Genomic DNA, 12,345 nt, shown 5'->3' with positions numbered 1-12,345 from the left:
ACTATTCAGATGAATCATACTTCCTCTGAATAGCATTGTAGGAGAAAAACAGCTCTGATTTGTAAATATTAAAAGCATCTCTCGCCCTTTGATAACTCTTGATTTATAAAACTAAATGCACGCACCAGTTTTTTTATTGTCTTTGTCTTTTATGAGAGCAGTGCATCAGGCAGCATCCCCTACAAAGTAAGGTCAAAGTCATAACTGTCCAATCTTAGTCACACCTCTGCCTGGTAGAATTTTCACACCGCGTCTCTAGTTCTCCATTAGGTATGCAATGAAGCTGTCTTTATGTATGACTGCACCTGGAAGTTTGGCATCTAGAGGAGGGTGTGTGTGTTTGTGTGCAGGAATTTGACTGTATTTAAGTAAAGATATCCACTTTACCTCATAGCTGCAAAGGGCTAACAGTCATCAGTGAAAGGAGAATTTTTAAATCAAGGAAATAGATCAATTTAAGTTATTGACAATATATTAGTTCTTGAGTAGTAGATTCACTGTCCATTGCATTACTAAAAGCATAAATAAACAAAATTAATAAAAGAAAGCCATTCATGAAACAATGACAACGGTACTTTATAAACCACAAAATAAGATTAATCTAATTTTTTCACTCAAATAAATAAACAGAATAAGTCATAGATAGCATAACTCACTCCACATCAGTATGATCCTATGCCTTGCCATCCACCCTGCTGACCATTTAGCTCTGTCCTGGATCCTAACAGAATGCTATCATGGATAAGGGTATCTGGTTCTTCTACCTTGGTGGGAATCTGAGTGAGGAAGAGTCATACTGATAATCTTACATGGTTTCGGGCCAGAGAAAGGGGACAGGTGCTACCCTCCTGAGGGACGAAGATGTGTGTGGAAGCAGAAGAAACATCAGGCACATGTTCTGGCAGACTGTCAGCTCCCCAGACAGGAGCTTCCAAAACAGCACATTAAGCAAGGGAGCTAAGCAAGCAAAGGTCAGGGACCTCAGCCTGAGCTCAGGATGGTAAAGGACAGATAGACGGCACCCTCCCTGGAAGAGACCCTCTACCGCCAGAGCCTAGAAACACATTTGAAAACACTTGGGACCAAGGGTAAAACTTTAAAAGCCTATAGGGAAACACAGCTCAGAACCCCCTTCTAATTTTGTTCAAGGTTCACAAGCAAATTTTTTCCCTATCAATTTTGCTGTTAAAGGTCCTCTTAAAACTAAAGATCATGACTTAGTGCTTTTAGTAAATGTAGCTTTATAAATACAACTTAATGCCTTTGATTCATTATTCAGAACATTTATCTATTTATTCAGCAAACGTTTACCCATTGTCTTCTTGGAACTGCCTTATGCATCATTGTCACTGTAAAGAGAAGAGAATGGAGACACAAATTAAACAACATTGGACCGAATTTGTTACCTTTAGAATGGGCTCTGTACATGATTTTCATACAGGATCTGATATGATCCTTTCATGGTGAGATTTTCCTAGTTCATCTTTACTTGATGTGCATAAGATCACATCTTGCGTGTTAAAAAGTCTACTGGGGGCCGAGGATTTAGCTCAGTGGTTCTGGCGCCTGCCTCACAAGGGCAAGGCCCCGAGTTCGATCTCCAGTACCACAAAAAAAAAGTCTACTGAATTGGTCATTCCGGTGAATTTAGGATCTAGTTCATTTACATTTCCTGTTCAGTACTTATCACAAATGTGGAAGCTCATAACCTCCTGTCTTCCTTACTTTGTCTGTTTGCCAGCAAGGTAACTGATCCCTTTCCCAGGACTCTGAAATGCTACAGATGCTAATGCTGACATTAGCAAGGCCCTTCAGTGCACCGTGGAAGCCAATAGGGACTTTCCATCTCGGGATGAAGTAGACCTCAGCCCAGTCAGGTCAAGCATTATCAGGTTAAGCATAATTCTTTAATGTGCTTGTTAAAGAGAAAAGAGTAAACTGGAAGTCATTCAAAGGCAAGGACTATGTACTCAACTTCTCTGTAATTCCCCACAGTAATCTAGTATAATGCTCACTTGACAGTTGTTCCTCGATTAACAATTAGCTTTTGTTGATTTATCCCCTTTATGTGATTTTTTAAACAAAGAATAGAAGAGTGTAATCAAGTTTACATGAGCAACAGGATCTTTAAATAATGATTAAACTATATGTTTAATATAGACAATATCAACTGATTCTTGCTAAGCAAGATAAGAATATTAAGCAAGCTTTCACTTCCTCCCCTTCCTCATTTTGGTTAGTTATTATTTTTATACTGTTTTTTATAATATTCATATTTGTTTCTACAACTAGAATTCCTACAATGGCTTAATCTTAGATATGTATCTAAATGAACCTAATAATCACTGCCTGTTCTTTTACCATGGCTTTTCCACTCCTAAATTCTATAGTTTTAACTTACTCTTTGGTTATCAGTGTTTTATTAAATAGATTTCCCTCCAATAAGGTTTCATATGTATTGTATTTACTAAGTCCTTGAATGCTTAGGGATAACTTCTTGTTATCTTTTTATATGTATGGCAATTTGAATAAGTATTGCTTTTCTTTCTAGTACCAGGAATTGAACTGAAGGCCAACAATAAGCTATGTCAACAGCCCTTTGTTTTGTTTTGAGACAGGGTCTCACTAAGTCACTAATTGCCCTGGTTGGGCTCAAACTTGCAGTCCTCCTGCCTCAGGCTTCCAGAGTGCCAAGATGAAAAGTGTGTGCCACCACGCCTCATTCCTAAGCTATGTTGTCTCCTGTCTACTGCCTTCTGACATTCAATCTTACTGTAGAAAATATGCACAATGCAAAAATATATATAATATTCTAATATATTCTATTTGCATATACAAATATATTTCCTGGCTATTATTAACTTTTCTACTTTAGAGATACTAATTGTCTTTCTGCTATATCAGCTTTGTCTCCTCTCTCATCTAATTATTGTAATATATATTTTCATTCCTTTCTTCACATCAATAATTCAGTTTAAACCATATCTAATCTGCCTTCATTACTCAATGTAAATTAATTCTATATTGTTGTTAGTCTTCTCTCTCTCTCTCTCTAGCCCTGTGATTTCCCTTTTCATTTCAATCTATTTGACAGCTTGTTATGTGCATGTTAAGTTCATATTAAATCTTCATATATACAAAACATTGGTAGAGAATATTTTTCTCTTTCTTTTGAGTATATTTTTTTCCAGACTAAGCCCTTCAGTTTGGTTATCTTCTATCTCTTATTATTTATTTTATTTACTATATTATGCTTACTTAACCAAAACATTGTCTCTTTTAAACGAAAAACTCATCTAGATCTTCTGTGTGTGCTGAGAATGAATTCTTTTTAGTCCTTTTTATCTTATCCAAAATATATTTCATTAGATTTTGTTGTTGTTGCTTTGTTTTTTGTTTGTTTGTTTGTTTGTTTGAGGCAGCATCTCTCTATGTAGTCCAGACTGGCCTTGGCCTTGAACTCACTATGGATCCCAGGCTGGCTTCAAACTCACAGTGATCTTCCTCCTTCAGCCTCCGGAGTGCTGGGATTATAAGGGTACTGCACCATGCCTGGCTTCATTGATGCCCACCTGGGTCTGGTGGAGCATGCCTCTAATCCTAGCACTTGGGAGGCTGAGGCAGAAGGGTTGCTGTGAATTCAAAGCCAGCCTGAACTACATAGAGAGTCCACCTCAAAACAAAACAAAAAATACTAAATTCCTTAGGCCCATTTTATGTACTTCAGTATTTCTAAAACTGTTCTGCAGCTTACAATTTAATCGGCAGTTTTGTCGCCTTATTTTATTTTTATTTTGGGGGCTACAGTATGAAAATATCTATTATAAACTTCTAGTTGGCTCCAACTTCCAACTTTAAAACTATTATAATAGATGACCACTTATATCCTACTTCAGAGAGAAAATAAAATCTATCAGATGCCTTCAACTTTCCATCAGAAAACTCAAAACTTCAAAATTCCTCCTTCTACCTACAATATAAAAGGTTATTTTATCTTGTATAAATCTGCATCTTCCACTAACTTCTGGATCCAACTTCTTAGGGATCCTCAATCTTTCAGCCACCTATTCTCTCTCACATATCTTCAAACTCCTCTCTATATCTACTAATTCCTTCCTGTCAGGTTTGAAGTCAGCTCAACTCCCCCCCCCCAACCATTGTTTAAAAACAAATGATGATACTTACCTGGCAGGGGAGATACCATGATCACGAAGGTGATTTTCCCTGGGTGAGGCTTATCCATTGCACTCGGGATGAGCTGACCTCTGCGATTTCCCCAAATGCGGGAAACTCGACTGCATAATTTGTGGTAGTGGGGGACTGTGTTCGAGCTCTCCTCTAAATAAATAAATAAATAAATAAATAAATAAAAAAAAACAAATGATAACCTCCCTCACTATCTTATTTCTTTTTGTCCTTCAAAGCCAGACTTCTTAAAGATGCCCATTTGTTCAACTCTGACTCACTACTCAGTCACTCTCATTTGTTTCTGACCCTATTGCTCCAGCACAAACTGCTCTCCAGCAGGTCGCCAATGACTTCTTTATTGTTAAAATACAATGACTTTCAGTCTTACGTGGGCTCTCCGCAGCTGCTGTGGGTAATCACTCTTTTCTCTAAACACTCTTCTTTGGCTTCCATTACAACACAGCCCTCTAGTTTTTCTTCTACCTCTCTGGTTACTCCTTCTCAGTAAATTCTGTGGAGTTTTCTTCCTCTGTCCATCAGTTCAATTTTCTGTTCTATAAAGAGTGTATTAGAATCTTTTCTCATTTGCCAAACTCTTAGTGTTTCAATCTACTCACTCTTATGGCTTCAATTACATTTACACATAGTTGGCTTCTCAGTGTATAGCTCCACTGACAAATTTGTCTCCAGCATATCTACTCATTTTTTAAACACCTCAATTTGGAGTTTCTACAACCAACTCAAACTTGTCAGGTTCAAAAGTGACCTCTTCCATTCCAGAGTCTGCTCCTCCTCTTTAGTTCTATATTTCATTAAATGGCATCACCCAGTTGTTCAAGTTGGAAACCTGGGAGTCATTTTTAACTGGTGTTTTGTTTTGCTTTGCTTTGCTTAGCTTTGTTTTCTGTCATAGTTAACCAGTAGGCCTTTATTAGGCCTTTCACTCCTAATAAAGTTCTCTAAGCTACTGTCTATCACCATTGCCATTGCCTATTTCAAGTTATTATTCTGTATTTTCAGTTTTACTGCAAGTCTCCAACTTTCCAAAGTAGTTTGACTAAAATTCAAATCTGACCATACCACAGCCCACCCTTTAAAATCTTTGAATAATTAGCCATTGCCATGGAGTGACTCCCAAACACCTTACTGTTACTAGTGTAAATGTCACTTTGTGATTATGAGCTCTCCTTATTTCTAGTGCCCCTCATTATATGCTCCAGTCAAGCTGAAATAGTTACAATTCACTAAAAATAGCCGGGTTCCCTTTCAGGTTTTACAAATGTTATTCCATCTACTTCGATCACTCTTGCTCCTCCCCTGGGCCTAACTCTTAATCATTCTTCTGCTCTCAGTTTCAAACTCCTTGCAGGAAACCTTCCTGAACGCCCCAGCTCAAGTTGCCTGTCCTTCTCCTGAGCGCTCTCACAGGACCCTAAACCACCCTAACACACTCTCCTATAACAAATTGCTTTTTCACCTCTCCACAAGCCAGCCAATAAGCACCACGAGAGCAGGTATGAGGTGTATCTTCCTCACAATTATATTCCTAACCTTTTAAAAAAATATTTTATATGACTGAACATATTTTGAATGACTCAGTCAAGACCACAGGAGTAGAATTTAGCTTACAGAGAAAGAGCAGCAAACATATAAACTAAAAACATCTCTCCCTTAGAACACAAAGGAAAGAATTTTTAAAACTGCCTTATTTTTTAACTCTTGACAGAAAATATTAGGTTGAATCACATGGCATAGCCAATATTTGACCATGTTTTAACCTACAAGAATGACAATTTCATACAGTTAAACTTAATCCATTTTGGTCATTCACACAGTACCAGAACTGATAAAGACAAGTAACCTGATACCACAGGTCAAAGGCTAGAGCCAGCCCACTAATATTTAACCTACCTCTGTAGCCTTTAATCAGCTAATTTTCAGAAAAGAGTCAAGTATACATCTTCGTGCATTAGATATGACTGAGACAGTTGAAAGTTGAGCCACTTATGCTTCCAGGTACTAGCACTTCCTCTGTCTCCCACACCTGCCCTATTCAGGTAGTTATGCCACCAGTCTAGTTAGTAGCCTCAAAGCATCTGAGTTTGAGACTTTCAAGGAGAAATAAACCAGAATTTCTTATCTTACTTCTGAGTAATCATAGTATATGTGCTGCTGAAGCGAGCACAACTTCTGAGTAATTATAGAACTAAAAGAATACTATTAGCCTCAGTACTGGTTTGAGTTCAAGATAGTAGCTCCCAAAATTCAGTATGCATCAGAATTGCCTACAGGTCTAATTAAAATGCAGATTTCATTTATATATTGTTGAGCCCCAGCACTAGAGTTGCTATTGGTAAAGTTCTAAGAATCTACATTTCTAATGAGTTTCTGGGTAAAGCTGATGGTGCTGGGTCACAGACTGACCGTCCACATTTTGAGAATTACAAATGAAGAGAACCAGACTACTTAGTAAGAACAGTCTTGTATTTTGTTGATGATCTACTTTCTGCAAAAGTCATACCTACAAGCAATAGATTTCTTGCACAAGTAATATAACCATATCAGTTCTCTGGAATTTACATTGTCTCTGTTATCCTGTTGTGGCATCCAACAGTGTCTTTTTACTTCAAGTAGAACCTGTCAATTGGGTAGCAAGAAGAAACTGCAAGCTTATCATTCTTTTTTTTAAAATTTTATTTTATTGGTACATTTTAGGTATACAGTATAATGACATTCATCATTGGAAATTTGCACCTTTACGTAATATATCTTGGTTCTTATTTTTCCCCCTTCCCCTGACCTCCCATCAACCCCTCCATCCCTACTTACAAAGACTTTGTTTCCATTTTTCCAATTTCTCATATTAATTCCATTCCCTTCTTTCCTTTCCCCCACCCCTCCCACTTCTCCTTCCCCTTTTCCCCTTTTCTTCCTATTTCACATTATCTATTATACTTTTTAGCCCTTATTTACACTTTCAGTTTCTCACACTAGAGAAACTATTTGGTATTTACACATGTGTGTCCTGAATATTTCACTTAAGAGTATCGCCTCAATGTGCATCCACTTACCTATAAATGTCTCTAATTTCTCATTTTTTATGGCTGAGTAGTGCTCCATTTTTTTTAAAAAAACACATTTTCTTTATCCACTCTCCAGTTGATGGGCAATTGGGCTGCTTCCAAGTTTTAGCTATTACAACTTGTGCTGCTATGAACATGGGTGCACATATATCACTGTGGTATGATTCTTTTAATTCTTTGGGGAAGATCCCCAGCAGAGGAATAGCTGGGCCAAATGAGACTTCCAGTCCTAGTTCTTTGAGGTATCTCCATACTCATTTCCACAGTGGTTTCACCAGTCTACACCCCCACCAGCAGTGGAGCAGGATTCCTCTTTCCCCACAGTCACACCAGCATTTGTTATTGGTTGATTTCATGATAGCAGCCATTCTTTCTGGAGTGAGGTGGAATCTCAATGCTTTCATTTGCATCTCTCGAATGACCACTGATGTCGAACATTTTTTCATATGTTTATTTACCATTTCTACTTCTTTGTGTGAGAAATGTCTGTTCATTTCAGATGCCCATTTTCGGATTGGGTCTTTAAATTTGGGAGGTCTGATCTTTTTAAATTCTTTATAGATTCGAGAGATAGTAGACCTTTGTCTGAGGAAAAGCAGGTAAAGGTTTTTTCCCACACTGTGGATTGTCTCTTCACACTGCTGGTGGTTTCTCTTGCTGTGCAGAGCTTTTTAATAAGAAGAGATCCCACTTGTTGATTGTTTGTGCTAGTTCACAGGCAACTGATGTTTTGTTCATAAAATCTTTCCCTACACCAATGTCTTCAAGAGTTCTACCTAACCTCTGTTCCAGGTGTTTCAGTGTTTCTATTTCAATATTTAGATGCTTAATCCATTTCAATTTTAGTTTAGTGTATGGTGAGAGATATAGGTCTAGTTTTAATCTTTGGCAAGTTTAAACCCAATTTTTCTAGGCTCTCTTTCCTCCAGTGAGGATGTTTGGCTCCTTTGTCAAAGATGAGATGGCTGAGTGGGTCTGGAGTTGTTTCTGCATCTTCTAATCTGTTCCACTGGTCCTCAGGTCTATTTATTTGCCAGTACAATGCTGTTTTTATCACAGTAGCTTTGTAGTATAATTTGAAGTTGGGGGATGTGATACTCCCTGCCATGTCTCTGTTATCTAGAATTGCTTTTGCTATTCTAGGTCTCTTCTTGTTCCAAATGAATTTTTGGATTGTTTTCTCAAGGTCCATGAAGTATGCTGCTGGGATTTCAATTTGGATTGCATTGAATCTACACAGCAGTTTTGGAAGTATGGCCATTTTCACTATGTTGATTCTTCCTACCCAGGAGCAGGGGATGTCTGTCCATTTTCTGATATCATCTTCAATCTCTCTTTTCAGAGTGCTATAGTTTTCAAAGAGGAGGTCTTTGATTTCTTTTGGTAGGTTGATTCCTAGGTATTTCAGCTTTTGGATGCTATTGTGAAAGGAATTGTTTGCTCTATCTCTCTCTTTCTCTCTCTCAGTGAGTCTGTTGTTCGTGCAGAGGAAAGCTATTGATTTTTGTGTGTTAACCTTGTATCCAGCTACTCTATTGAATTTGGTTATTAAGTCTAGAAGACTTTTGGTGGAGTTCTTGGGGCCTTCTATATAGAGTACCATGTCATCTGCAAATAACGACAATTTGACTTCTTCATTTCCTATCTTTATTCTTTTTTATTTCTTTCTCTTGTCTAATTGCTGTGGCTAATGTTTCCACGACTACATTGAACAGGAGTGGTGATAGTGGACATCCTTGTCTTGTTCCTGATTTTAGTGTGAAGGATTTCAGTTTTCGACCATTTCATATGATATTAAGCCTATCATTCTTGATGCTGCAAGATTATCCAAAAATTCCTAGTTTTACTTTGCTTTGCTGGCATGATTTCTTCCACAAGGTTTTGATGTTTTCTACATAATAAGACTAAGTAAATTTTTCAATGAAAACATTTTCAAACTATAGTTGCTCTTCATCAAACTAAGGTATTATGGCAGATGCATTAGTACTGAATACTTCCAAATGGTAATAACAAGCTATATTGACAAAAGTTTGACACACTGGTGAAAACTACAGTTGTAGTGATGCTCTTAAAGTTTCTAGCTTAATCTTTAGAGCCTAGCCTGATCTTTGGAGTCTAGCCAGTGGGGAATAACTTTCCTTGTTAAAGAACTTTGCAGAAGCCTCATAAAGGCTAAGTCTACTCATCTTTTAGCAAAAGCTCAACCTCTTGCAGGCCTGGGAAGCATGAAGCTATATGCTTCTTAAATAAATGTTAAATAAAGATAAGACTCATAGCTGCTCTAGTGAGGAGCTTCAAAAGTAATTAAAGAAAAACAGCTTAATAGACTTCCTAACCCACACCTTTCTCTGAAAGGTATCTTTTGTTTTGTTTTTGAGACAGCTCTCACTATATCCAGGCTGGCCTCAAGACCTTGTGCTCCTCCTGCCTTGGCCTCTGGTTTATGCATCCTTTAGATGCTTTACTTGACAATAGAAAAGTAAAATACAAAATTGAACATTTAACCCAATTAATCAACAGGACCTTATGCACGTTGCGGGGGTGAGGGGGGCGGGTGTGAGAAGGCAGGAAGAGAATGCATAAAGGAAGGAAATCACTCTGTTTTTCTTCTCAAAAAAATTACCTGGAAGGGCCAGAACTCTGCATTAACCATGTCAGCACCTGCTTCTGAGATCCTCCCTTCTACTCAGGAGGAAGTGCTGAGCAAGAAATGATTTACGTCAAATGCTGCCAAGGTTGAGCACCTGAAGACTGGTTCATGTTTTGCATCCAGCAAGGAAGCAGGCTTGGGGCAAGTGCAAGCATCTAAGGAAAACACAGGAAGGCTTTTTGACAGCCCCAGTTGGGGATTTTCCCAAAAAGATTTGTAAGATGCCAAGTTAATCTTCTTGCCTCACCTCCTTTTATGTCTTTCCCCAAGCAGTTCTTGTATAAACTTGTCCTCAGGATGTCTTTCTACCTCTTATAAACTCCCACCTCTGGGTAGCCTTGGCACCTCTACCTCACCCCAAGGCCCTTGAATTACTTACCTATTTCCACATTTTTATGGTTAAAAACCTCCCTTCGAGGCAGGAATGCAAGATCTACCACATTCTCCTTTCTGAGTCAGATGGAGTCAGCCACCATTTCCAAGCCCAGTAGCCTTTCTCTCACTCAGGCTAGAAGGCCTTCCCCTTTGGAAATGCAGCTCAACTACCCTGACAATGGATTACTAAGCAAAGGCCAAACGAAAGACTTAAACTTTTGAAGAACCTGTTCCAAGACCATTTTGATTTGGAGCAAAACCCTGAACTGAATCCGGAGAGGGAAAAGCAGCCAGTATGCCATGCTGTGAGTTACACTTCTCTGGATGCTGCTGGATACTAAACTTAATCTGCTGAGGCTGCTATCACAAAATACCATAGGCTAGATGGCTTAAGTAACACACTTTTGCTTCTCATTTTCTTGCATTGTGGGTGGGCTGAAAATTTTCCAAATCTTCAAGTTCTGGTTCTGGAATGTTTACCAGCTTCTTCTGCAATTCATTCCTCTTGTCTCACAATTTATCATCAGTATGCAGGAGGAACCAATTCACTTCAACACTTTGCTTAGAAATCTCCTCAGCTAAGTATTCAGTTTCATTGTTTGCAAGCTCTCCCGTCCACAAAGTACAATTCAGTTGTGTTTGGCTGAGTACTTCGCCATGTTATAACAAGAATCACCTTTTTTCCAATTTCCAATATGTTCCTCATTTCCATCTGAGGCCTTTTATGTTCATGTTTCTACCACATTCTGTTCATGACTATTATGTACTCTCTAAGAGGACTAAAGCTTTCCATCCAACTCTCCCCAGGACCCCCCCTCACCTCCATATGTTTAACATGTACCTCAAAACTCTTTTGGTCTTTACCCATTGCCCAACTACGAAGCTGCTTCCTTATATCTTGGTGTACCAGTACCCTTCTTTCTTCTCCAGGCAAGCCCCACTGGCTACACTGGGATTTTACTGTCCTTTGTTTCTCTGTCTGTATCTCCAAATAATAACAGGAAACCACATTTGGCCCTTTTCCTAACTCTTGTTTGAATTCTGTTTATGTGGTTTCATGGTCTCCCCATTGATTCTTGATCTCCCTTCAAGACTCCCTTTTCTTGCTTACCTCTTAAATGTCTGTATTCCCAGGTGCTCTGTGGCTTTTTTATCCTAGAAAGTAATGGCTCTCCTTTCTGGGAATTAATAAGATAAGAAGGCCATGGAACCCTCCTCAGAGCATCCATTTATTAAATATTTTTACAGAGCCTATTATATGCCAGGCACTGTTCTAGCTGCTGAAGATATACCAGAGAACAAAACAAACAGGATCCCTGTTCTCATGGGGAAGACAAACAAATACATTAGAATTATATATGACTTCAAACTGCGATAACTACCATGAAGAAAAACCAAAACAGAGTAACACACAGATGGAGAAGAATGTTCTTTCTCTCTGAGATGTGATTTTGACCAGATGTTACTTAAAGCTGTGCTTCTGGATGACATCACCCAGAGAGGAGAGCAAATAGAGAAAGGAAAGCTGAGGACTCATCTCTTGGGTATTTTACCCTTTCCACTTCAGTAAGAATAGAAAGACCCATTGCAGGAGACTGAAAAGGAGGTGGCTGGTAAGACAAGAAGAAAGCCAGGAAAATACAAGGCTCTAGAAGTCAACAATAATTTTTTTTTAATGTTTCAAGAAAATGGAATACCAACTGTGTCACATGATGCAGGATGAGTGAGATGAAGATCTAGGGTTGTTTATTGAATTCAGCAAGGAAAAGATCATTACCAACCATAAAGTTGGTTTCAATGGAATCAGAAAACACAATCCTGACTGTTTCTGTCTTCTCAGTTAATTAAATGCTAAGCCATCAGTTGAATGTGAGAGAAGAAAGTTGTTAGAAGTTTGAAAAAAGGAAAAGTGGGAGAAATAAGATTGCTGTGCTGGTATGGAAGTTGCATTTAAAATATGTCACAGACTTAAAGTGAAATAAGTTAGTCCAGTTGGATGCTTTCCTCAGCTACATTATTTCAGCTGAACCTCTGCACTCTTTCTTTGAG

At 38.4% G+C, this 12,345-nt stretch overlaps 1 protein-coding gene and 1 non-coding gene across 4 annotated transcripts in view; one reads left to right on the top strand and one right to left on the bottom strand.

Annotated features, from left to right (window-relative positions):
* Positions 1 to 12,345, bottom strand: part of LOC147830147 (uncharacterized) — a 350,272-nt gene that overhangs the window by 231,099 nt on the left and 106,828 nt on the right. For 2 of the 3 annotated variants that reach the window (XM_087194144.1, XM_087194142.1), the window contains 2 exons: positions 4,186 to 4,338; positions 1,272 to 1,349 (listed from right to left, as the gene is read on the bottom strand). The gene's annotated coding sequence lies outside the window, so the exon portion shown is untranslated. Of the gene's footprint in view, positions 1 to 1,271; positions 1,350 to 4,185; positions 4,339 to 12,345 lie in introns of those variants that run through there. The other variant, XM_087194143.1, reaches the window with a different exon arrangement.
* On the top strand, positions 4,178 to 4,341 carry LOC147830148 (U1 spliceosomal RNA). Its single transcript, XR_015445010.1, has one exon. It is a non-coding gene; the product is annotated as a U1 spliceosomal RNA (small nuclear RNA).

The sequence above is a fragment of the Heterocephalus glaber genome, unplaced genomic scaffold (assembly GCF_053883595.1).
Source record: "Heterocephalus glaber isolate CG9 unplaced genomic scaffold, H.glaber_assembly_v1.0 deba00000331, whole genome shotgun sequence".
NCBI classification, from domain to species: domain Eukaryota; kingdom Metazoa; phylum Chordata; class Mammalia; order Rodentia; family Bathyergidae; genus Heterocephalus; species Heterocephalus glaber.
The sequence above is the reverse complement of the archived record's forward strand: the minus strand, read 5'-3'. Positions and strand labels throughout refer to the sequence as shown.